The 24778-nt window shown below is 33.4% G+C and overlaps 1 protein-coding gene across 3 annotated transcripts in view; it reads left to right on the top strand.

The window, feature by feature from the left end:
* LOC147067739 (protein FAM107B) overlaps positions 1-24778 on the top strand; it is a 179139-nt gene that overhangs the window by 68504 nt on the left and 85857 nt on the right. Inside the window, exon 1 of one of the 3 annotated variants that reach the window (XM_085952746.1) lies at positions 19549-20025. The exons of the other annotated variants lie outside the window; for them this stretch is intronic. The gene's annotated coding sequence lies outside the window, so the exon portion shown is untranslated. Of the gene's footprint in view, positions 1-19548; positions 20026-24778 lie in introns of those variants that run through there. 3 annotated transcript variants of the gene reach the window in all.

The following is a 24778-nucleotide window of genomic DNA, read 5'->3' as shown; positions in this document are numbered from 1 at the left end:
AAATTGTAATAATAAATATGACCATAAAATAATATTTAGTAATAAGATGGTATCCTTTAACAAATGCACATTTTATATATTTTTTTTAATTGTAAGCTTATCTTTGATTTAAAATAAAAATTATTTTTCTTTTTAATGTTTTCATATACATATTTATTAATTAATACAGTTTAAATTGTAAATTATCAAAAAAAAATGTCTCAGATTGCAAGCTTCGTATTTTCCCACTAGGTGACTCTGGTAGGTAGAGACTTGACCTTAAAGGAATATTTCACCAACTTTGACATTTATTTCATTACGCACATTCCTATTCAATATGCGTCTTCCCATGTTATTTGCGACGGTTGTTTATTGACTGAAGTAATTCCAGTCCCTTCGAATTAGAGGTTCAAAGTTTATACAATCGTCAACGGTTTGATCGTAGACTCGTAGACATAAATATACGTATATGGCTTGATCAACGAATTCACACTGTACACAGAACGGGTTATATTATTTTATTTATTTTTTCACCACCATCTGCGACGCTTAAAGCCAAGTGATCATGTATACATTGTATAGTGTATACCAAATTATAATTAGTAATGTAATGTCTGGCTACTGTTTTGCAGCTGCGTGGTGTAAAAATGCATCGCCACACATGCACATGCGCTTCGAACTGCATCAGCGCATTGTTTTGGGTGTTAATGACAGGAAGTTGCTAATAACACTTGTTCCATCCCGCAGATCGACCCGACCGGAAGCTTCTTTTGTTTCATTTTTATATTCGTGGTTCAGCCGGGGGAAAGGGTGGCTGCTGATTAATTGTATCATGATTTTTAGACACGCTATCTCTTTGCGCAACAACTCTTATTGTACTAACAAATCCGTTATCATTTTGTTAATGTTATATTAAGATACACTTAATCACACCTTTGCACGTATTATTTAATTAATACACCTGTCAACATTGTTTCATGTTGCAATATTCTGGTATTGCACTGTAAGCATCTGTCTAACTATTATGAGAATATCCTATTATGTGTTTTCTTTCACGACCCGATTAAAATATACGATTACTTTATTTTTCAAATTTAGAATTTGCGCTTACGCACCTTACTCATTTTTATACGTCTTCTCCCTGTCCCGTTCTCTCCCACACTTTTTCGTGCGAAACAGATAATATGTAATAATTATCAGTTCTGGCAATACTACGAAAATATATTTATTGCTGGAGTGTGTGAACCAATGACTCAAAAATAGTCCCGAAGGTTTTTTATGGTACATACATATTATAAGGTAATATTTTTGATAGATTAAGGGTTTATTTGGCAACACATAATTTTTCAAAAATTAAATTCTATACCTTATTAAATTGGGTAAATATTATGAAATCTAAGTGCTTATAAACCAATACACCCCTAGACAACCGTGTAACATCTTAATATTCCGTGTATACAACGTGATAGCTCTGTATGGATGTAAGACCTGGAGCCTAACGGAGGAATAAGAAAAGACAGTTCATTACATATCTAACTATTCTGAAATATATTTTTTCGAAGGTTACCTACTCGGATTGGTAAATAAAAAAACCAAAGGTGGCGCAGCCGTAATGCAAAGGTGTTCGAGCATTTTAAATCCAAAGTTATTAATATGTTTAGGAATCGGATGAGAATAATTAGGAATCAGATGAGCAGGCCACGCTGTTGCATGCAATAGATCTAGAGTCAAGCGATGTCACCTGCCTGTACCCTTTTTGACATATGGTTCTTCGTCCAAGTCTTAGATAAGTACACCCCCGGAATTCAGCGGCATGGATTTAAAAACGATGGCACTCCTAATTTCGTCAACCATCTGTAGGGCGTAAATTTCAAATGACCATAATCATGGCCCCACACGGGGGGGGGGGGGCTGACAGGGTTCCAGCCTGGGGGCCCGGCGTGGCGGATAGACCATATAATTGAGATAAACATACATCACAAATTTGCTCTAATAGTAAAAAAAAGTCGTCTGCGGCGCTACTTTACTTCTCGATCATTAAATTTTTAAAATAATTACGTGACGGTGCGTTATAAGTAATTTTTGATTATTGTGTGTCGATTCTCGACAAGTCCACAATTCAAGATGATGCATTAAAATACAAAAATCGCTAATAATACACTGAATATCCTTAATTTTAACTTAAACACCATTGTAGAGTGTCACACTGCGATAGGTAGGGGCCCGCTAAAGAACCTAGCCTGAAGGCCCGCTTCAGGGTGTGTGGGGGCCATGACCATAATATTCAATTTCGTGTTTAATGTTGGGTACCAAATACTATGCGTTATAACTTTATAATATAGTGTAAGTACAATAAAATATTTATTACACCTATCTATTTGTAAATTAAGCCACACAAGGAAATAACTTAAAAAAATATGATTTCGTTTTTATGGGTCGAAAATATGTTTGCCGTCATATGATACCATTGTTTATGTTTGCTGTTCTAGTCAAATATGCCGCAATCCTATAAGATTTATTTTTATCACAAGATTAATCCACATGAAAAATGATACTATTTTTCTTATTTACCTTTCACGACTATACAAATATACTTACAAGTTACAAAAGACTATTTACGAATAAACTCAAGATAAAAAAAAGTTTATTCCATGTATTGGATTAGGCACACTATTTTGTAATTCGTATTATTCACGGGACAAGGAAGAAGATAAAATTTGGTTTGTTGAGAAATTAGAACGGCTTTGTCTCGGTGTATAGACTTTGCATATTTGTTTAGAATTAATTCTACATTTTATAATCTCATTGAGGTACTTGAAAACTTGTATATATATATATATATATAATTATATGTCAATGGTTTTCAAACATTTTTATTTTATTGTCTAAAGATTTTTTATGACATCCTAAAAATAATTGTCAATTAGTGGGAGAGCCTTTTGTTCATTATTACGAGGTATCTCAAAACTTTAAATCAAAAATAAGGGAAGTAAAGTTATATCCGATATCTACCTACCCCAAGGGCAATATAATGCGTTTGTGATCGCCTGCATTTGAATTTTGTTATTGCCTGAACTAAACAGCCATAGAAATATGCGAATTTATCTTTGTAACTGTGCATCAACACATTTATTTCAGATTACTTGGAATAGTTAAAAAAAAAATCGAATACCACGGTGCGCCTCAGGGCACTGAGCTACACAGTTTCAAAAAGTTTACAACACTTCAAATCAATTTAGTTGAACACAGCTATTACACTCTAATATATAGCGACAATGTGCGGGTTTATGTTACAGAAAAGAAGAATACATAATAATTAATTGGTTCTTCCGATAAAAAAATAGTGTGTGTAATCTCGATATGTGTAAATAATTCGCAGCAATCAGCTAGGCCCTAGGGCGTAAGATAACAGGCAAGACATATGACGTGCTCGCTGATTAATTGAGTTGGTGATGTTTCCGGATGCTTGGGGTATCGAACTGGAGAACGCCTACTCTAAACAGACACAAATGGGAAGAGTTGTTGGTAAATACCAAGACCCTTTAATCTGGGTAGTGGCGATCCTGGTGACCTTTAAAGTCTGATTAAAATATATGGTATGCATTATGACATTCTATTGTCTAAGTCGAATCATTGCTCCAGGCTTCACATAGTGGAGGCGTTTTAACAGAATATATTAATTTACTTAATGGTTTATCGTGGTCTATAATGTAATAAGTATGATTCTATAGGCAATACTTGTACCTACGTTAGGTAAATATAAATATTATTTGGGATTAATATATGAGTAAGTAGGTATTAAGTAAACATTACTTTCAAAATATATACAACTAAACTACTTACCAATACGAAGGTACATAATAAGTCTTTTTGCGTGGGTGTCGTGAGACTTTTGAAATTTATATCTTTGATATGGTAATTCTAGATCATTTTTTAATTCCAAGATACTTTTTCTTGATACTTACTGAATTTGCTGATTATTTTGTCATTCAATATTATCCTATCAGCAGAAGTCAAATAGGCAGTAAATTTTATCAATTTAAAATCGGAGATTGCCGCGTAAAGTTGTGACAGCAAAATCGATTCCGCTGAATTCATTTGACGCGATTACAAGCGCCTCGTGTTTCCGCGACGTGAACGAGTGTGATTTTTATTGAAAATGGCGCGCAATGTCACTTCCGCCCGCTGTTTTCACGCGGCGCTGCCCCTCAGGAAGCTGGGAGTTGGCGCGAGATTACATCGACTCTATTCCAAATCTGAATAAAAAATTAAACAGCATTATTCAGCGTAATGATAGAATACCGTAACTGAATTAATTACGTCTCGATTTGATACGACTAGTTCTGTAAATGCGCGGCAATAATAATTTATTATTTGTTGGTTTTATCATTGGCTATACGCTTTTTTATATTTCTTTTGGTGAAATTATACATAAACATTTACTTTTTTACATTTAATCCATCTCAATCGACCGTGCGAAGAGTGTTAAAAATACATAAACACAAATATGTCAATTCATTTAACATTATGTATGCTCTGTAACGATAATTCAACGGTTTACTCACGTGTATTTTAAATTTATCTTACAATATGTAAACATACTAAAAAGATTTACGAGGCAATAGTAAATATTTATATCGCTGGATAATATTTCCATCAGACTCACGTCATATCGTTTCACTTCTGATTTGATATATTTATTATCCATTGTCCATAATATCATATTATACAAAACCAACCGCATGTACCTATATTTATCTACATTCGGTGTTTTGGATTGTCGTATTTTTCCGTATTCTTTCTTAATCTGTTGGAACCCGTATGCTTTTAAAGCTCAGTTCCAGTGGAAAAATCGCGTAGGGGTTGGTTCTGTTGAATTAGACGTGTTTAGCAGTCTGGTTCTCAAGAGACGGAATCGAGGGTTCTGGTTTCGTTTACAGCGCTGATTCTAACTATTGATACATAATATTATTATTATACTACCATAGGTACACCTAACTGCTATAGTCTGTATGTTCTTTCCTGTATTCTCTGGTATTTATCCACGTGTATTGTGTTATTACTCCTATTCTCACTACAGTTGGGTCTCTTCAGATCTCTCTTGAGTTTCTTGAGCTTGAAACGTCGGGAACGGAGGGAGAACATAGTAGGTACCATAGAGGGGGGGGGGTTGACAGGGCCCTGGGGGGCTCGATGTGGCGAGTCCACCTGATAAGTGACATAAACACACTTCACAAATTTGCACTAATGGGAAAAAAGTCGCATATGTCGCTACTTTACTTGAATAGTATTAATAATTTAAAATATGTAGTTGCTTGATGCATTTTTTATTATTGTGTGTCGATTTTCTACAACTCCATAATTAAGTGGATTTAATAAACAATACAAAACATCGTTAAAGATGCACCGAATATCCTTAATTTTACTTGAAATACCATTTATAAAACGCTTCTGTAGAGCGTCCCACTGCCGCTAACCCGAGCGATGAGTATGGGGGCCCTCTTCAAGATGTGGAGGCCATGGTAGCTACATAGTGAATATAACATAATTAAAAGACAATATAATATAATATTATATTGGTTTAAGCTTAAAATTTTGCACCCATTTCGTTATTACAAATTTCCGTTAGTTCTTACCTAATGAATTTTAAGACGTATAGGCAAGATTAGTATCAAAAACATACTGATACAATCTTCAACTCCACTGAATTGATTACCTTTTACTCGTAAAGAGAAATAGATTATAACCTTCTTATTTTATATCTAATACCAGACCGAAATATTCTTAATTGGGTATATATAAAAAACAGGGAAAATAATCTAATTCTTAAATAATATTGATCGCATCGAAAGTTTTTATGTGCTTTTCACTTTTCTTTACTATTATAAAAAAAGTCTAGATAAGAATTAACGCATGACTAAACAATTCGAGTAAAGAGCACGCCTATGAATAGTAATAATAAATACTATTAAATTATAATATTTATTAATAATAATTTATTTCTGTGAAAATGATCGACGTAATGGTGAGTTAGAGCTTTATCGGCCCACTTTCACTGAGTTCTACTTTGCTTCGTTTCGTTTTCTCTGGTTCAGGTGTTTTTTGTTCAACTTTAATCTCTGCTTAATTAGCCGCTGCTATTATTGTGCAACTCCTTATGCAAGACACTTGTAATAGTGTCGGTAATCGATTATTTTGCAAAATCTCACCTGACTTAATTTAAAATGCGAAATGATAATTATTATTGGCCGCTGCATTGAAACTTATCGGTAATTAAGTAGACATTTATTTGTACCCAAAAGAGAAATTATCTGACTTTATGACTTTATTTTCCCGTTTTAATAAGGCAGTTTCTTTATTCAGTGTATTTGCAAAAAGTCAATCTAAAATGTGGCAGTCTTCGTAATAAGTTTAAACTCAAATTATATAATAAGTTTCTTTCATTTTAATTGGTAAGTAAAGTTTCATTGTATAATAATTGTATAAAGAAAATGTTAGTCTTTCTTAATCATACTAAATAAAATTGAAGTCTCTGTGATTTTGAAATATTTGTCATTTGGTCAGCATTTTGAATATTTCCATGATATCCAGCATTTACATTTAGGTACTGCATACAGTTTTCTTCTTATTTTTTGTATATTTGTCTATTTCCTCCAGTATAACACAAAAACTACCAGACCAATATTGATGAAACTTGCACAGATTAGGTACTTAGAGGTATAGGAACTTAATACATTGTTGGTACCATTTTTCATCGCAATATCACAAAAGTTTGCTAAGTAAAAATTTAAAATTCTAAAAAAAAACACCCTTACAATAATTCATCAATTCGAGTTGGTAAAGTGGGCAAATAGCAGTGGTGGAGTGGTGAGGTGAGGTGCGGGTAGATGAGCTCTCGTATAGATGCAACCGTTATATATATAGCTGGATAAATTAATTAAAAATCGTTTTTAAAATTTCTTCACACTTTATATTGTCTAATTTTTATTTCCGTTTTTTAAGTCGCGGGCTAACGTTAGTCTTCGATGTAGTTGAAATGGTTTTCGCCGCCTGAATAATAATGCCTGCAAAAGTGGCGTCCTATTACGTCGAAGACGTTAGGTGTTCAACCATTGTCTACTTCCCCTAATCTTATATATTATATATGCGTTAAATACCCTTCGTAAAAGAGAGCCTTAAGTAACTTATAGTTGAAACTGTCACACCGAAAGAAAAAATTGTCAATACTTGGTATCGGTATCTTATGGATACCAAAATATCGAAATATCGGTCATAAAGCATGGAGGACAACAAATATACAAGGGAATCAACAGTGGAAACAGCCTTACATGGAAATGGATGAATACACAGCTCGATGAAAAGACAATTCATTGCTGGGTAAATGTAATCATCTAGTTTTACCCAATAGGTATATAACGTTCAAGAAGGTATATTTATACCCCGTTTACACGTGTGTGGATATACTGCTGACAGTAAGTATTATCGCGGCCATAACAAAGAATGCATGTATTATCGTGCAAATTGCAAGATTGCATGCATGGATCAAAAAAGTTCAGAAGCTTCTGAATTTTCACGCGACAATTGGACCGTGCAATATCTACGCCTGCGCAGTAGAACTATAGTAGCGAAGCTGCTGGTAAAAAAACAAACTACACCGCGCAGAGACTCATTTTGAGGTTAACCAATTTTCACGACCTGTCAAATAGTACGATAATATGACAACATCGCGTCTCGCTTACTCTTGAAGAATGCGATTGGCGAGACAGTCCGCATAGTTATTATCGTGATAGTTTAAAATACACAGTATTGGTGCAAATAAATCCATGCAGGTGTACAGGAGCTATTAGAGACCGTTGGATATACGAGATAGTTAAGTTATGCGGAAGTACGAATTAACGACCGAATTAAACTTAAAGCGGTATTCATCGAGCAGTCGATTGGACCAGACTGACAATGATGATGATGATGTATAATAATTTTTCCAACTTTCTGATAAGTATAATTATTAATGACAGGTTATTGCATTTTCATGTTTTTCCTTTATCAGAGTTGTTTTGCATAAATTGTAATGCCTGGTCCACACCGAAAACAAGTCGCGCGACAACTCGTTAAATTTTACGATAATTATCATAATTGCTTAAGAAATTTTACGATAATTATCATGCTTATCGTACAATTTAACGAGTTGTCGCGCGACTTGTTTTCGGTGTGGACCAGGCATAATATGTACTTCTTCGCAGGCTTTGTTATAGGTATCTATCCAATTATTTATGATTATTCAAGTGTGTACTATAGATAAAGTTAAATAGCAAATCTTTTATCACTATTGAATCATTTAATCAATTAGCTATTTTGAATTCCATTTAGTTTATATTATATTATTTTGATTTCTAATAAAAAATATTTAAATGCCACGTGGCCCGGGAATGGGACGATTTGGCACCGCGAACTGGCCTCCGGCGATTGGCCTCCGGTAATTGGCCGCCGGTACAATCGGACGCCGGCCCAATTGGACGACGACCCAATTCGACGCCGACCCAATTGGCCTCCGGGAGGATTGGACGCCGCACAGTTGAATTAAATGCGCAAAGGAATAGACGTACGTTACGATTTGTTGGGAGTAAATAAGCAAGTCAGTTTAATATGCTTCTATCTTCTCAGTAGTTGTACCCTATACATTTCGCGCTTGACACATTTTTAATATAGATTGAGAATAATTATTATGCCTTATGATGTTTATTAAAAGAAAATAATTCTTCCCTCGCTAAAACTGTGCCGGACGAAATCCCGAAGGCATTGAGGCAAGGAATTCAATGATAATTTTGATTTTAAATAATTAATAGGTACATAGGTATCTAATAACATTTAAAGTAATTTTAAAACCGTATTTTTTGGAAGGTAGATTATTATTAGTTCATCGTATTCTATAGTATTATACTTTAATCAATAAAATAGAGTTTGATAGGCTTTACGATTACCTACACATTATAAAGATTTCGCCAAAAGAAAAAACCAAACTATATTTTAACATTTAAAATATTTATAAAATACGAAGTAGGTATTCAAAGTACTTAGACTTTCAAAAAACGTATATTTATGTTTTTTTTAATTTGAGAGTTTTTTATTTATCTATAAAAATGTGTTTTTAGACGTATATTGATTATTTACAATGAAAGTTACCAGTCACGAGTAAATGTATTAATTTGCAGGTTGTGCTAAAAAGGTTACTATCTACCTTAATTTAAGGGTTTTTTAAATACGCAATATTTATAATTTATGAAATCATTATTTGAATGCAAATATATTACTCGATATTGTATCTATATTGCATCTAATAAAGCTCTCGTGGATAGAATCGTTCGATACCTACCGAACTAATAGCGCCTGTACATGTGCGTGGATTTATAGTATAGGGCATAGGCAATAGTGTATATTATTTTAAACGATCGCGATGATAACTGTTTAGACGTAAAAGTGCGGACTGTCTCTCCAATATCATTCTTCAAGCGTAAGAGAGACGCGATGTTGTCATCGTGTAGTGCTATTCGACAGATTTAGACAGGTTCGGACAAGTTCATATATAATCGATAAACGTCAAAATATTCTGTGCGGTGTAGTTCGTATTTCTTCCAACAGGTTCGCTATTATCGTTCTACTGTGCATGCGCACCTACCATTCAAATACCAATTATTATGTGAAAATTCAGAAGCTTCCGAACTTATTTTAACCATGCATGCAATCTTGCAACTAGCACGATAATACGTGTTTACACGTGCATTTACATACTGTCAGTAATAAATATATGCACGTGTAAACGGGGTATAATAATTGTAAGTACCTATCGATAATTTTGCCGGATACCTCACGACATAATCTACTATACCGGCATTGAATCATACGATATTTTTTCTTCAATAAGGAAATCTGTTTCAAAAGGTTCTACAAGATTTTTTCATGTGAACGACATTATTTAAAGATCTAGCGAGATTTTTTTCTGTTGTGTAAGCAATGATGTTTTTCCTGTGATAGGTACAACATAATAACAACTAGGTATTGGTATTTTATGACATCCTTGAAAGCGATCAACTAATGATTGGCTACCGTACTCTGACGAGAACCGTAATTGTATTGTTTTTACTATTATCACGGCTAATTTCGATCACTATTATTTTATTAATGAACATAAAATGTCGATTAGTCAGCTTAGTGCACATTTAATCCATCAATAAACTGCAGCAATAATGGTTAGTGATTGTCTACTATAAATCGGTTATTAACACTCACTTTCTTGGCGATCGCGATGGTGTAATCATGTTGCTTTTATAACGGTTGATTAAGATTAGTTGCCACTTGCTAATTGTATGCAAAACTTTCTGCCATTCCGGAGCGTACGACCTATAGTAACATAGTTTGAATCCGTAAATGTATTTTGAGGAATTAAATTAAAGACAGAGGGTCACCCGATAAACTGTGCCGGATGCATGCTATTTGTCGATTCAGTAATAAATGAATAGTAAGTTGGTTTATGGTTGCCTAAAGCCAATTATGTAGGTATAGTGCACCGGTGATTTTTGTGTGAATGTGCTATAATTTGTTAAACTACAGTATCTAAGGATGTTACGAATGATTTATTGGTGAGTTGCCTATTCTCATAATCTTACCGCAACGTTCTAAATCCATGGGTCGCGAATCCTTGGGGGGGTCGACAGGTATTTTTTACATGTTCTCCAACTAGGTATTACCTAAACTAAATAGTAACCTGACACAATATTCAGAATGATGCTAGATTAATTATCAAAAAGTTACATTAAATACTTGTAGATAAGTATGTTGATGTTTAAATAATATAGACCGTCTTAGGACGAAATCTGATATTTATATTTATTTATGTGAAATCGACATCCGATTAAACTCATCTGCAAAATTCAGGTTATTCGGCAGAAAAGGGGGGAAAAATCTTTATAAATTTAATAATAGTACATCGGCAATTATGTAGGTACTCAAATAAAACACTCAGTTATCGGTGGAAAAGAAAAGAAAACAGATATGTTTGCGAATTCACATGTACGCACATAGGTATACAAAATAAGAGCGTCGTATGTCCCAGGTTCGATTCCTGGGTCTGGCAAGTACACATATTGTTTTTCAATTTTTGTGTATGAGTCAGAGTATGGACCTAATAGGTTGAACAAGTGGCTGACATCCATTTCTCGTAAAAACAAAAATCTGTAAATTCAAACCCCCACTCTGTGGAGGCCCATATGATCCTATTAGGATCGGACATGGTCGGAAATGAAATGAAATTGAGTTAAATGAATTTTATGCAAATGTGGCGGGGGTCGGCGATTTCTTGACTATATAAAAGAGGAAAAGAGGAAATATTTGGGAACAATGTGACCGAGAAATTGAGAACCATCAGTGGCAGGTGTGATTATATAACAATGAAAATGACAGGCAAGGTATATTATTAATTATTTTAGTGACTTGTTTTTGTTTTTCATTACACACTGTACTTAAATACCGTCACAAGCTTTCTTTTAGATATACCGTTGTGTAACAGCAGAATATAATACAAAAATGAATACAATTTAATTGGCATGAAATAATAATAAATTGATGGGTGACTTTTATTGTTTTATACTAATCGAGGTTCACTTGTTTTGGTGATAGTTGTCACGAGTTTCCCTCAAGTTTAATTAATAATATTATTGTTGTAATGTTGCTTTTCTTATACGCAGTCGAAACAATGCACCACTTTGTACGAAGCCATTTTCATTACTTTTCCGAAGCAACTGCGATCCATTGTTTGCGCAACGATTACGTTCAAACTGTGTTTACAATAATTTACAATAGTTAATTATTTATTGTACGCGATGTCTTCTCGCAATCTTAATATAGCTAGTGAGTATTTCGTAAGAATGCAATCTTGATTTTAAATTACGTCTAAACGGCTCATTTATATTGTGCAAACAATGTAATGTGTGCTCTTCTACTTAACCGAAAAACTAAAAAACTTTAGCTTTTATAATTTAATTACTTATAACGCGAACGTCGAAATACCAGCTAAATGCGTAGGTATATGAAGTTAGTTTTCTTCTATAAGACACGTACGTCCACCGAACTTTATGAGTTGGTCTATCCAGGGGGTTTTAGGACGTCCTTGTAGTCGTTTAGTGCTCATAGAGCATCACCGTATGTCACCATACTCGCCGAGTGACATTTTTTGCACCCCAGAACTGAGTAACTATATTAATTAAAATAAAACATTAATCTAAGTTTTATACTATTCCGTTTGAGTCGTTTTTTTGCGACCCGGGTTTCGCCTTTCGGCATCTTCAGGCACTGTCAGTGTATGGTTGCCTCTTCGTCGCTGTAGGATTGGTTTGTCGAATAGACCAAATGTCAAATGTTCAGGAGACGAAAAATAAATTTGAATATCTATATTTAAATACATACAGGTATTTAAATTGTTGTTTTTACAGCATATGAATGCTGTTTTCATTACAAAGCAATTTAAAGAAAAGGATGGTTCTGGTCCATTCAGATACAAAAAAATCATTCTACATTAAAGGTCGATTTCGACAAAATTGGATATTCGACAAACCACTCTATAGCGATGTTTTGGTGAGTGCACATAGTGCCTGAAGATGCCGAAAGGCAAAACCCAGTTCCCAAAAAAAAAACACTCAAACGGAATAGTACAAAACTTAAATCCATTAGAATTTAAATTAAAATTCCATCAAGTACACACCCTCGGTCGATAGTATTAATTGTATTATATTATGTAGTTAGTACTTATTTCGCATAGTTTTATAATACTGATGACCGGTTTCTTCCGTTTCAATAATATATTGTCAACTGACACAAGTATGATATTATTCTTCTTTGTTGTTCCCTCGTGGCTGAGGATCGTGACCACCTTTAAATTAATGATGGCATCTTTTAAACCACCCAAGACTTTCCACCCCTCTCGACCATCTGCTCCTCTCAAGCAAGAGTGAAGTGCCCCCAGTCAGCTCCTCCGAGAGACGCAGGTTCGATCCTGCCGGGTGTCTTTTTTTTTTCGAAAAAGATTTTTTCTATTGGCGTTTTAGTGTTTTCAGAATTATGTAGGTTTGTTCAATATTATAGTTGCTTAGAGATCCAGAAACAGAGTAGCACAACGTGGTATGAAGAGGTGCATGCTGGGCATAACGCGAAAGGACAGAAAGAGGAATGAGTGGATAAGGAAGCAGACAAGGGTTTGCGATGTAATATAGTTTATTAAAAGCCTTAAATGGAGATGGGTTGGACACATAGCTCGGAGAAGAGACAATCGTTGGACAAATCTAGTCATCCAGTGGTATCCAAGAAGTACAAAACGTCCGCAAGGTAGACCTAGAGGCCGCTGGATCGATGAAATGAACAGAAGTTCTGCGGAAGGACGTGGCAACGCAATTCACAGGACCGAGAGAAGTGGAAGCAGCTTGAAGAGGCCTTCATCCAGCAGTGGATAGATTCAGGCTGACGATGATGATGATATATTTTGTATCAGTTGACAATGCTTCATTGAAACTAATCAAATCGGTCCTTATTATGGAATAAATACTGCAGGTATATTGTATTTTACCAAGAATTAATCGTTAACACAATTAAACGAGCTCGGTATATAATATTGTGTTTTATGTTATTTATTATAAAAGCTTTCCACCGACAGTTGGGTACACAATTAAAATGTTACTCTTGTCAGAATTTTTATAAACCGGGGGAAAGTGGTCTCTTATTCAAAGTTATTTAGTTGTCCCTATTTACGTGAGCACATAACATTGCATCGCGTTGTTTATCCTCTCCCGTGATTCTTTTTGTATCGCATTACCAGCTTTTGAGTGCTGAGGTGTTTTGTCCTGCAGCCAGCCTCGTGCGAGTGCCTCATTAGGTAATGACGAATGCATATTGCACGGCATAAGTGTTTTTAATAACACACTGCAAATATGAAGGTAGGAAACATGGTGACGAAAACATCACAGAATAAAGGTATATGCCAACGTTGGTGAACATTTTTACATACGCGTGCCAAAATTTCCCAAATATTATTTTTTGACTGTCTGACGTGCCGAGCAGCTTTTCATGGAGAAAACAATGGTTTCTAAGAATCATATTAAAAATATATGATGTTCTAGAATCTAGATATTAGTCATAGCACATAGCATTTCGGTACACTAATTTTGAAACTGTCTGCCAGAAGTACCTACTACTACAAGCGCCACCCAGTTTTTGTTTATTATTTGGTACACCCATTTTCTGGATAGAAATGATTTTAATGTATTACTTAGTATGATTCTTTGCGCTCAAATTGACACCAGAATTGATCCCATGAGATCAGGTATTCTCACGCTACAGTGGTCTTAAACTTTTTTTTTTTTTTGTTAACTGTCAATTCATGGTGGGACTGCATTGTAATGTTGTTTTTATTTAATGTCCCACGGACGGACGACACGGACGAAACCGGTCCTAATATATTAATTAAAAGTGGAATAAGTATTATTAAATAAAAACAACAATAGTGGTCTTAAACATTGTAAATCGATCAAAATCAGAGGTTCGCGGCGTGGTTTCCCCCGCTTCCTGCCTGATGAGGCTAGTGCGATAATACTATATGTGACGTATAAAGCCTAAGAACCGACCTATCCAATTATATATTTACATTAGACGTTATGCGTATTGTCCAAGAGTATTTACCTGCTATTTTTATACAATGCGATCTGTCATTTATTGAAAATATAGGTATTTTTTCTCTTCAACATAAAACCTTCGCGTGTCATGCAAAATCATCTCGCATGCCAGTAGTGACACGCGTTCCATAGGTTCGCCACTACTGGTATATTATGCAATGGTTGTTTTTTTTACAAAAACTCCGCTACATTTTTAGGTGGATTTTTAGGCCGTGTTTTAATCACTTGACATATTATTTCTGTTTGTCTAGATGTGAATGATTTCTGAAACTTGATAAAAATTTTGATATATACAGAATTTTCTTATAATATGTACCTATATTATCTTAAATCTTTGACAATGAGAAGAATCTCTGCACCTTAACATTAGTTTTCCCCTGGATTCTACGCAAGGAGTATTTTTGCCGTATCTGTAGCTTAGGTAGGAATGTCATCCTGGCGCTCACTCAGATAAATGTTTTGAGGGAGTCCGTTTTGAAAAAATATTTCCATATTTTTTTATAGATTTTTAAAGATTCGGGAGGGAGCTAATGGTGTTCGCCTACGAGTCATTGTGACCTATCGCATCCACAAGTGTAAATAAATAAATATTTGGGATCGTTATTGTCCTTTTGTGTCGTCCGTGCTGTCTTGTCTTTTAGACATGATGAGTACCACGGGTTTTCCAGTCGCCACAGACCTTGCATGTCGTATTATGCCGAGATGGTTGAGGCCAACCACAATATGAGAGGTAAATCATCCGGGTCATGTTCCTCAGCTATGAGGTCCTAACTAAAACTAAGAAGAAGTAGTATTACATTTTTATAAATCACTTGTATATTTTCTATCGTATCGATACTGACAACGTATAGAAACAATTTATACTTGCATAACCTATTTATATAGGTACCTACGCCTACTAAAGTATTGAATAATCTATTAAAAGAATCAATACTTGATTTGATACTTGATACAATGATATCCCATTTCGCTGGACATGGGCATCCACTGCCTCGGCAGTTTTAGATAAATATTATGCTTATAGTGCAGGATCCCATAGACTTGTCGTATACATAATATGCGGAACGCATTCTGACAATTGGAATAGGTTTTAGGGGTCACCAAGATATATAATGTCGATGTTGCCAGGCGATATTAGTGGTAAATTTTTTTTTATTGAGGTTTTAATTTTTTTTTCTTATAACCCACCAAAAATTGTTCTGAGTTCTTCAATAAAACCAAGACCGAATCAGGGATTGATTGAAAATGCAATAATTGTACCATGCCATCAGCACGGTAGTAGGACGGTTCGTCCCATTTGAAAAAATAAAAATAGCGGGTAGTGCAATGTGTTCAAAATTATCGATTCTTAGGATCCTCCTTGGCTTCAATTATTTTATTTAGTAGCATTTTTGTATAGAATCACACAGATTGCTTTCTTTACCATATTATATGCATATGACATTAGTTTTAGTATTATGGTTAATACAGGAACAGTGTAGGTTGCACATATAGGTAGGTGAATAAATGAAATAACGATAACGACTAACCACACTAAGCACACATGTATTAAAAAAAAGAAACAAGTCAAATGTTCAAACTGCTTTAAGTATTATGATCACAGTTTTTACAAACACTACTTACACATTTGCACAATGATATACATGTCAAAGCCGATTTCTTATAATTCGTTCCGCATATTATGTATACGAAAAGTCTATGGGATCCTGCACTATTAATTAAAAGTTGTGCAGTGACGTAGTAATACTATAATATAATATTATGTACATATTTAACAATAAGCACGTTTTAACACTGAATTAAATAAAAACAAGTTATTATAACTCCTTAGATAGAAAAACAATAACTAAATTCAGTGGAGTATACGCTTACCCAAAAAAATCGCCTCAACAATAACAATACACAATACAATTAAAATAATAATTTTACGACAAAATTAGATTTAATTCTTCTGATCTGGTATAATAGTAACTACTTACTTTGGCTCTTTTGTATATGGCAAGATTCATTTTTTTTAAATTAGCTAATAATATTGTGAACCGTCAGGCACGCAGACATAATCTTGATTGTAGTGTCTCCTTTATACATTAACTTCCTTTACCTGGAAAAAAGACTTTCTTATCGATGAAATACCTGTGCACATTCCACTACATCGTCGCAAGCTTCGGGCTCCATAATGTTTCTCTTCGCAGTATCCTACTAATAAATAACATTCATTGATAAGGTGATACCGATGACATAGATAATAATTTTAATTACTTTGTTATCATTTCAGTCAGTATTCAGCTTATCACAATTTACGCCCAAAATATTTTAATGAAAAGTCATTATTTTTGACATTGTCATTTATTTATTTATTTAGATAATATTGTTGTGGCCATTTTTACCTTACTATACATTGGTATGTCAATTTCAATCAGGTGTTGAAAAAAAAACTTTATTCTATATCAGCGATGGAAAATACGTGGCATGCGTGCCCAACTTGGCACGATAAAAAATTTCAACGGCACGCCAAAAAAATAAATTGCTTTTATTTTTACATATTCAAAACGTTTATAGCGGAAAAATATAAAATCAAAGCTGGACAGTTGATGTTCTATTTATTGAATCATGTATATTCAAATTCAAAAATTCTAGAAATGGGTTGATAAAGGAAGATTAAGCAGCATGTATTAATTTTCAATCATCGACATATCAACCTGAAAATCTCGCAAATAACATGAAACAAAAAACCTCAAACAAAAATTAGTGTTATTAAATGTTTTTATATTTCCTTATTTTCTTTCATTTTATGCGTACTTATCATTTTTTTTATATTTTTAATAAACAATATAACAATATGTACGATTGGAACACATGAATGTAAAATTCGGCTTTGAAAATATATTTCCTCATCAATTTTGGTTACATGTAAGTTGTACGTATGCAGTTCATCGTGGGACACTTATTCGTGCGCCGCAGTACGTGAAACATGACTTCGTATAACATTTTATCAAATGACGAGTTCTTCGTTGAACATTTCACCGTGGAATACATTTGTACGTATCCTACAAAATGCGGCGATAGTTTGCAAATAGTACTGTTCCAATTAGATTAACCCTAACCTAACCTAGTAAAGACATCTCCACATGTTGTAGCATATGTACACATATACTCCACGTTGAAATGTTCAACGAAGAACTCGTCATTTGATTAAATCTTTTACGAACTCATGTTTCACGTACTGCGGCGCACGAATAAGTGTCTTGCGGTGAACTGTTTACGTACAAATTTCCGGATACGATCATTTTTATCTAGGCAGCGAAAAGGGATACAATAACCGTTATTTGAAAGATAAATAATACCGATAAATTCGTACGTAGGTTATATAAACACAGCGATAGATTTCAAACCAGAACTCGAGCTGCTATTTTGTTTTTGAAGCTGCCAATAGAAGAAGAAAATAATATGAATTTGTTACCAATACAAACACACGTGCAATAGTTCGATTCGAAAATCAAATTGGGTTAAAAATACCTAATATGGAATATTTCTACAGTCTATTGAGTCTAAATTTTTTGTTTCCAACTGTCTACAACTACAATTTTGTTATCTCTATACCAATGTGTACTTTTTTATATTTTATATTACAAGTGAGCAAATATATTGTTTAAGCAATGCGCTGTTATTATTATTCACTCTATCGAAGTCGGGAGATTTAGATATTGTCATTTCCACTTTTGGACATATTTATTGAGTAGGTATCTCTTTTTATGGCCCCCACATCATGAAGCGGGCCCCCAGACCACGATGCTTGACGGGCCCCTAACCTATCGCTAAGGTTACGGGCAGTGTAATGTTCTACAGTAGTGTTTCCTAAATGTTCCGTGTAAAATAAAGATTATTCCGTGTATTTTTAGCGATTTTTGGTATTTTTAAATAAATCCGCTTGAATTGTCGGCACTCAGCATCATATTATGAAGCAGTGATGGCGATCCTCCTTTATGATAGTCAAGTAGCATGCGATCCTCCGCCATGTAGGATAAATAGTCATTTTTATCAGTCAGGAAACACGCTAAAAGTAATTAAAATATAAAATTCTACTCGTTAAGTAGCGACAAATCAAAAAATGTATGGCGTAATGTATTTTAAAATATCAATATTCTTGAACTAAAATAGCCCCGCAGCCGACTTTTTTTTACTATTAGGGCAAATTTGTGGTGTGTATTTATCTCACTTAACTGGTTGACCTATCACGCCGGGCCCCTCCTAAGCCCGGACCCCAGTGCTAGAGACCTATAAGCCCTCCCTTGTGGGGACCATGATTGTGGTTTGTGATCATGTTTTTGTGTAATTTTGTATATTTATCGTTTACAATTTACACCCTGCCGAAGACTAATGAAATAATAGTCCATTGCATAAACAAGTAATATCACAATTTGATTTAAAATGTTAGACTAACAAAAAATATGTACTTATATGATTTAGCCGAATAAATAAATATGATTTATAAATAATAACATATTGACATCACGGAAGCTTCTTGAATATGTTTCTTGTTACCTAATAACATTTATAACAATTACTAATATTGTGAAAGACGCTAATAAAAATTCAGCAAACTTTCACCAATTTTGGCCTAACCTTATTATCCCGTGATTAATAATTCTGTCCAGGATTATAAGTCCTAATAAGGTACCACTTTGTCCCCCCCCCTTTCTGTCAATATTAATTATAACGGGTATATTTTCTATTATGAATCATTTTATATTAAATTATTTTGTTGACCGTTCATTAATTTTATATAATAATTCGTAGTGGTTCTTGTCCACACTGTGTACGTTATCACAACAAACATTGCCTCTCAGCTGTGCGCTGCGCCAGTTGGCTATTGTATCCCGGCCATTACGCTCGCGTGGTAGTCGGCAGTCGCCCTGTACAATAATAAGCTATCTCTAATAGATGATTCTATTGTAATTGTTACTTCTCGCGAATTAACCGAGACGTTAAAACGCACGAAGAATCACTTCATTTCGATCTGTCAAAGTCACGGAGAGTTACCTCTGTCAAACAGAATAACGCTGTATTGCTATATAATACTAGCGTTAAGTTATTACCGCTGAAGTCAAATTCACGGTTCAATAATTGCCTCAATTGCTGTTAGCGAATCGATCTAATTAGAATTGATTTAACTCTTCGAATACCTACTATAATTAACACCAGTTATTGCATGCTTAATAACAATTGTATAACATCAAACAGGTGTGTGTTGAAAAATTACAACAGTTTTAAAAAGTGAACAAGTTTTTCGCGCTGTTTCCAACGAGGATATTGGAATAGAACCAGTGGTTTTTTTGTGAGTAAATGTTTTCAATTAAAATCTTTTAATGGTTTCCTGATATAAATCGTAATATATCATTAATGTTATATTGCTACGGTATGAGTATAATCATTAATTTTATTATAAATAGTAAGTAAAAAATGCAAAAAAACCTTGAATTAGTTCCTTGTCCAGCTTATACTGAAATAAAATTATAGTATGTTAATATATTACTATTATATAGCCGTTGATTCTTGGTAGCACATACACAAATTCAAGATAACAATTACCTAAGTATATTTTTATCATATACTTAAACCAAATGTGATGTATAGATATTACACCGATGTATACAAACAACATCACATGACAAAAATAATGCCGCTAACGGCTAAATAGTGTATGGTACTTTTGAGTATAATATTAATTATCAATAATGTAATCATTTGAAATTTTCATAGAAAAAAATATACTTGAGCGTTCATGTTTTACAATAATATATGAAAAAATGTAAAGTTAGCTACGAAGGTAAGTACAGTTACCGATTTTTAAAAAATCCGTATGTATTTATAAACCTTTATTACCTTTATTTTATTTGACAGAGTTCTTGTAAGAACTTCAATAATTCTAAAGAATATTTTAATAATACTTAGTTATTTTATAATCTCCGCATTAAATATTCTGATTTAAAAAATATTAAAACCTATGAGTAGGGACGTCATATCGAAATAAAAATATATCGTTATCAAATGATACTTGTCCGCGAGGGATTTATTTCTGAAGAAATATCTCAAAATCAGTGTCGTATCCAAATACCAAAGTATCGAAGTATCGGGTAAAGAGTATCAATTTTTTTTGACGTATCTACCTATACAAGCAAATGCAACACAATCCGACTTTACTGTATTTCGAAAAATGACAAAAACTCTCCGGGGAATATTTATTGTCTGCTAACGCATTATTTTGAATATTTTTTAAGTGGAATTATCAAACTTGTTTATTCACTGATTTTGTCGTTTACTGAAGTGGTAGATATTAATATTATCAATGTAATAATTCGGAATGTTGGCATTTCGTTGAACGGATGAACTTTGAAACCAATATTCCGTGACTTTTTAATATTAATTGCAACCATGCTTATTTTAGAATGAATCATAATTAAATAAATAATAAAAAAACTATCAAAAAACGACTGAAGACGTAATTTCGATGGTGCTGGTGCGTTTGTTTTTACTACCTTCACATGTCTTTTACTTAGTCTGAGCCGTAATTCTTGCAACTTGGCTATTTTTAGCAATTGAGTTAAAGCACGGTCTTTCAATGCATCTTCCCAAATAACCGATCGACTCTAATTAGATTCTGCGTACTAATTATTATTTCCATTGTCATACTGTATCTATTATACCCGATTGTCTGCACAACATTCTACCTCACCGGGCTGTTTCAAGTTTGAGAACTTCCCGAAGAAGCGTTTTCTTGTGATGCCCCAGTTTTCCACGCGCCGCTAAATTGAAAACTCTCCATTATCTCAATGAGAAATGTGCCTCCCTCTTGTGTGAAAAATGTAAACTTTTGAGACTTTTCAATGATCAATGTTTATGTTTTTTTTTCTCTTACTCCGAGTGTTTTCAGTTCGTGTTTTTTTGTTCTTGAAAAGGCTTTACAATTTTTAAAAGTCCCACCTGCTTGTGACGATAAAGGTAATGCTAAAACTGGATATATATTTGACAAGAGACGTATTTCAAAACATTTACAATAAAATTGAAAAACAATCAGCTTCTTTCTTCGTTGAATTACATAATACTTTTAAAAAAAAAAAATGAAATCTTCTATAACAAACCACATTGCTTAGAATTTTTGAAATGCTTTGAATTCTTTGCAGAGGTACCTAAGATATATTAATTAATTTAACTGGCATTTACGTGGTATAACTCCTTTAAAACGGTTTTAAAACTAATTAATGTTGTCAATTCTTCGTCAAATGAGTCATTTATGTTGACGTTTACGACTATAAATAGTGAAAGTAGTATAATTATCTTGTTATGGAGATGTGCATGCTGAACACATCGCGTTAAAATATAGATAATAATTTCGATAAGGAAACAAACGAGGCTCTGTGATGTAAGGATAGCTAAAAATCTTAAACGGAAATAGGCAGTATACAAATCTAGTATCCTAGTTGTTCAGTGATATCCAGAAGATAGAAAATAGACTAGAGGGGGCTAGAACGGTGAAATAGTTGTTCTGCGGAAATGTGTGGCAACGCAATACGCGTGACCAAGAGGAATTCTACCAGTAGGGATTGAATTTCCATACCTCCTCCATTCCATATAAATAAAAGATATTTAAGGGGATCCTATATGCCAACAAAGAACCTAGCGGAAAAATACGAAGCTTGCAATTTGAGAATAATTATTTTTGATAATTTACAATTTCAACTGCATTAATTAATAAATATTTACATGAAAACATTAAAAAGATTTTTTTAAGTCAAAGATAAACTTACAATTGTAAAAAAATGTGAATATTTTCACATATTTGGTACATAGGTTACGTTATTATTATATTATTTTTATGGTTATATTTCTTATTACAATTTAGTTTAAGTTTTAATTTTTTTACCGTTTAGATTTTTGACTAATTCATAGTTTTAATATTTTTTATATCTATTTTTAGAAAAAACATCGATTTTTATAAAAAATATAAATGTGTATAACTTGAAATCCTTTTTATTCAATCGTCTTAAATTAAAAGTTCTGATTACTGTGCATTTTATAGTGCCAACTATTTTCTGAGATGCATGCATGCAAAAAAAAAAGTATAATGTAACCGAATCGTTTTAAAAATCTGTTGAGAAAAATATTATTATATTGTATTATTACACTCTCGTAACAGAAATGACAAGATTCCGTAACACGGTGCACGACTCAAACCTGTAAAAGCTAGTAAAAGTGCATAAAAACTCTCGTTTTTTCAAAACCATAAAATTTGTTACTTAATGAGATTTTACTGCGTCAGTTTTATATTTTTCAGATTTCTCTTGTAATTTGATTCGCGATTATAAACAACTAAACGTTAATAATTGCAGATAAACGAAAACAATATTTTATTAATTATCCAATCTAACTGTTAATCGTTAGAATAATAATATAAATAGTATTTTTAACAAAATATATTGCAATTTCTTACCTTATGCCAAATGACTTATACAGAGAGGTAGAATGGTTAGCTTATTCAGAATGACATCTCCACCGTCTTAAAATGTCATTGGCAAGAGCTATTTTTTCATGATAATCTTAGAAACTATTTTTGATGGTGTATTATAGAAAAAAATATATATAACGCTTATTTTAAATCACTCGCAAGAGTAATGCTTCACTTACGGTGTTTTGGCTTATCAAACTCGATTTTTGAAGGTAAATTGAAACAGTACAGTACAGTAGGTACGTAACAAATATAATTAATCTGTATCATTATGCATGCGATATCACATGGCGGCATATTGTCAAATACAAAATAAACAGAAACAAAATCTACATCGGTAAAACTTGATGTGTTCGATATTTTTGCTCCATTATGGATCTCCGTAGTGTCGAAGTTATATTAACAGATTAATACGAGTAATGGTTGTTAGACTTTCGCCCAATCCATTTAGCCAGTGTTCTGGATCAAACACACTTTATAAAAACAACATGTAATATTTGCCCGACGCAAGATTCGAACAAATACCCATGAATTGAGCGCTCCACCGAGTATTTCACCGTTAAGTGAATGTTACCTATTTCTTATTTCATCAATGTGTGTATTTCACATTACTAGAAGCTTAACAATTTTCATTCTGTCAAATCTGAAAAATATTTGAAACACTACTTTCGCATATTTTTTAATCATTGCAGTCCATGGTGCACCTATGTCACGATATCAGTATCTTAAAGAATCACAATATGTATTAAGTATACTTACATATAATTTTTTTCGTGTTTTAGAATTTTAAATTTATGTATGCTGTCATATAGTTAAAATGTCCCAGATTTTTTTATGCATGATTTAGGAATGGTTAAAAAATAAATGAATACACCATACCGTACTAAGAAGTATATATTAATGCTAAATTAAGTAGTAATGAGGGTTCATTACAATGTACCTCATGCATCCCTTAAAAATAACATGGCTATGGTGGAACGTGGCGCGACATGTTTAGGTCCATGCTGAGTCAGATTTTTGAAACTTTATAGCTTTAAAAAGTTAAGAGTTAAGTCGTCTTTGCGTATGTGATGGATAAAAAGATTGACATGGAAACATAATAATAATATACTGTACCGTTAGTATGTACTTCATAACCTGTGGCCGAATGTAACTTAAATGAGTAGGTAACTTAAATGAATATTTCATTATAAATTGTACACCAGCATTTACTTACCAACGCACAACAGTGCACATACGCGATGATGGGTGACAGATTCGTTCGGGTAAAGGCTCGATAGTTGGGTTTCCGGGAGTATTAATTTTGTATAAAATTTATGAATCTCTTTATCCGTAGTGTGGTGTTAGTTTATTTTTATGGCTCGTCAATCCACGTCTATTTTGTTAGCCATGACCAGCAAAACATAAAAGCAACTAAAAAATCCGGGTTCACCAAATTTCTCGTAGACTTCGTTTTCATTCTCAGTAGACCTAATAAATTAACCGACATAATATCGTCACTGTTCTGGCAGAAGACACTAATTCAAAAAATGACATTGAGTTAGTTATACCAAAATGTTCCTTATTTCAAACTTTACCGTCTGGA

This window comes from Rhyacophila brunnea, unplaced genomic scaffold (genome assembly GCF_057557595.1).
Source record: "Rhyacophila brunnea isolate RB1 unplaced genomic scaffold, BYU_Rbru_1.0 scaffold_3, whole genome shotgun sequence".
Classification (NCBI taxonomy): Eukaryota; Metazoa; Arthropoda; class Insecta; order Trichoptera; family Rhyacophilidae; genus Rhyacophila; species Rhyacophila brunnea.
The sequence above is the reverse complement of the archived record's forward strand: the minus strand, read 5'-3'. Positions and strand labels throughout refer to the sequence as shown.